At 37.9% G+C, this 3,590-nt stretch overlaps 1 pseudogene; it reads right to left on the bottom strand.

The window, feature by feature from the left end:
* Nucleotides 1-467: 467 nt before the first annotated feature.
* Nucleotides 468-940, bottom strand: LOC139002090 (transcription factor BTF3 pseudogene; annotated as a pseudogene).
* Between the last annotated feature and the right edge of the window lie 2,650 nt (nt 941-3,590).

Raw genomic sequence — 3,590 nt, 5'->3', positions numbered from 1 at the left:
AAAATTGAAAGCCACCTTTGGAACCAGTTCTGGGTTAGGAGAAACTGAAGTGTAATTAACAAATTGTTGAGGGATCAATGCCGACAACTCTGAAAGGGGACCCAGTAATGGGGGCCCCATCATATTGTGAAATTGACCTCGAGGAGCTTGACTATGTTCCCAAAGCAAATATCAGAGAAAAATCCCCCCATGCTCTGTCAGATGAGAGGAAAAGTTACCATTAAAAAAAAATTAACCTGTTTCAAATTTTATTCCCAGGCTTCTTCATCTTAATTAGCTGCAAAGAATGATTTATGGGCAAGCAAAAACCAAAAAGGAGCTGCAATGTCCAGGGGGGTTGGGCTGAAAAATATTAGAGATCTAGATTTTTATCAGATCCATACACAACATTTGAAAATGCAGTCATAATATAAAATAGCAGCTCCCAGAAACCTCTTCAAGTTTATCTCCTTCAGAAGTTGGCTCAATCAGTTTGCTTCATTCTTGGAAGCCTCATCAAAATTCTCCACAAAACCTGGAACTTCATCATCATCCTCTCCAGTAGCAAGTGGTGCTTTTCCATCCACAGATTGTTTGGGCAGAGCTTCAGCCAGTCTCCTTAGCCTAGTCAGGCTGCCTGCACCGAGCTGGTTGAAGATGCTGGGCAGCACTTCTGTCAGCTGCTTTGTCTCGGCATGGCCTGTAAGGGTGGAAAGCGTTCGCTGCCGGAGATGCCTGAGCTTTAGAGTTGTTAAAGTGGGTCACTGCTCCTTGGCTTGTGAACGTACTTGCCTCTTCAATGCCGGATGTATGGCTTCCCTCTAACTTCTTTAAGGACTGAAGTTTTTATCATCTGCTGTAGCTGTTTGGTGAACCACCCACTTCTTTCTATGAGCAGCTCCTTGTGCTCTTGTGCCTGCAGTTTGGCCAGTTGCTCTTGGTTCATGATGGTTTCTTCCATTGTGTTGGAAAGGAAGTGGGGTCTGGGGGGGGACACTTGGCCCAGTGCTCAGGGGGTCTTGCGCAGACTGGCTGAAAATGAGCGCACAAACCAGAGCACTCTGCTCCGCACAAGGCTTGCCCTCACCGGGAACTAGCTAACCAGAGCCTAACCTGCTGCAATATCACAGGAGCCTCACTGACCTGATGTAAGGAAATACTAAGCTCCTGTCCACTCTAGCCTTCCTGGCCCAGCTTAGGGGGAGAGAAGAATCCTGAGATACGCTTGTGAAGTTTACCGTTCAGCGGCACAGGCTCACTGAAAGACTTGAGACCTAATGGAGAGACAATAGAATGCTTCTCTCTCTCACGTTATGAACAGGTATCAAACAATTTACAAGGCATATTAAGAGGCAAAAGATACAATTTGAAGAAACACAGAAAGCATCAGAACCAGACATGGCAAAGATGTTGGAATTATCAGGTCAGGAATTTAAAAACAACTATGATCAATATGGTAAGGGCTCTAATGGATAAAGTGTAAACAGCATGCAAGAACAGATGGACAATGTAAGCAGAAGATGGGAATCCTGAGGAAGAACCAAAAGGAAGTACTTGAGATAAAAACAAACAAAAACAAAACACTGCAACAGAAATAAATAATTGCTTAGATAGACTTGATAGACTGGGCATGGCTGAGAAAAGAATCTGTGAGCTAGAGGACTGATCAACAGAATCCACATAAAAACCTTCACACGGATGTTTATAGTTATTGTCATGTCTTTTAAGTAATCAAGATGTCTGTCAGTAGATAAAATGAAAACTAAACTATAGTACATCCAAACAATGGAATATCACTCAGTGCTAAAAAGAAATGAGTTATCGAGCCCCGAACAGACATGGAGGAACTTTAACTACATATTCCGTAATGACAGAAGCCGATCTGAAAAGGCTACATACTGTATGATTACAACTATATTACATTCTGGAAAAGGTAGAACTATGGAGAGAGTAAAAGGATCACTGGTTGCCAGAGACTAGTGAGAAGGGAAAAGATGTATAGGAAGAGCATGGAGGATTTTAGGGCAATGAAATTACTCTGTATGAAACTATAATGGTAGATACATATCATTATACATTTGTCCAAACCCATAGAAAGTACAAAGCTAAGAGTGAACCCTAATGTAAACTATGGGGTTTGAAGGATTATGATGTATCAGTGCAAGTTATTTAATTGTAACAAATCGTGCTGGGGGGAAGACGTTGATAATGTGGAAGGCTATACATGTATGGGAGTGGGGGATATACTGGAGATCTGTAACTTCCTATTAATTTTATTATCATCCTAAAACTTGTCTAAAAAGTCTTATGAAATATTTCCCCAGAGAAAACGACCAAATGCCTTTAAATAGAACATTTATCAAATATTTAAAATAGAAATAATACCAATTCTGCAGAAATTCTTACAGAAAATGGGAGAGAAAAACACTTCACAACTTATTTGAGGCTAGTATAATAAAAACATGCAAAGACACTGCAAAAACGAAACAACTATAGAACAAAAACAATGTAAAACTCCTTAAATGAATATCAGCAAATATAATCTAGCAATATAGCAAATGAGTAATTTCTTTTTTTTCTTTATTTTTATTGTTGACACTATTACAGATGCCCCATTTTCCCCCTTTGCCCACCTCCATCCAGACCCTACCCGCTTTCCCTCTGCCCATCACCACTCTGATGTCTGTGTCTGTGGGTTATGCACATATGTTCTTTGGCTAATGCCTTCTTTTATCCAGTCCCCTCCTTCTCCCTCTTCTCTGACAGCTGTCAGTCTGTTCCATATAGCCATGCTTTTGTTTCCACTTTGTTAGTCAATTTATCTTTTCTGTTATTTGGAAGCTTTGGGACAAATTACTAGTAAAACCATATGCTTCTAACATATACTCAGTAGATCTCTGATTTTTTTTCTTGACAATATTTTTATTACTCTTAAGTTGTAGTCATCTAATTTTTAAAATTTTTACTTAACAAAACTGCCATTAATTTTGTTAGAATTTTCTGTTTTATAAAGTTACATGCAAAAGAATGAAACTAGGCTGCTAAATTTTGATACCATACACAAAATTTAACTCAAAATGGATCAAATTATTTACATATTGAAAATGAAGAAAACAACATCATGCACAATGCTATGTCCTCTAACTTTAGGAACTACACATTTAATGTGGTTTTCAAATACATCAACATTGGCATGAATTCATACTGTACTTTATCTTTTTGTGTGTGCATGAAATTATCTTTTAATTACAGGTATTTTAAAAAATCATTATACCTACATTTTTCCTGATGTGCCATGGATTTACTCTGTCTGGTATAATAGATAACTCATAGGTTGTGGTCTCAACCACTCCACTATTAATTATTGCCATATTTTCTTTCATCTCATTTGATATACTATCAACAATAGGATTGCTACTTTCATAGTTTATTTGATCTATCACGCATTCATTCTTAATCAGATAGTTTAAAGCACATGTAATTCAATTACTCATCTAATCAGAATTCATTCTGAGCACCATGGTGAATAACAAAGAATGCAAGAATGCACATACGTACTTTATTAAAGTTTCTGTTCTCAGTTTTTTGCTAAAATTAATACAAAAAAGCTG

Source organism: Myotis yumanensis, unplaced genomic scaffold, assembly GCF_028538775.1.
Source record: "Myotis yumanensis isolate MYYU_CA2020_CCGP unplaced genomic scaffold, mMyoYum1.0.hap1 SCAF_2, whole genome shotgun sequence".
In the NCBI taxonomy this organism is placed as follows: Eukaryota; Metazoa; Chordata; class Mammalia; order Chiroptera; family Vespertilionidae; genus Myotis; species Myotis yumanensis.
This window is presented reverse-complemented; position numbering and strand designations above follow the sequence as displayed.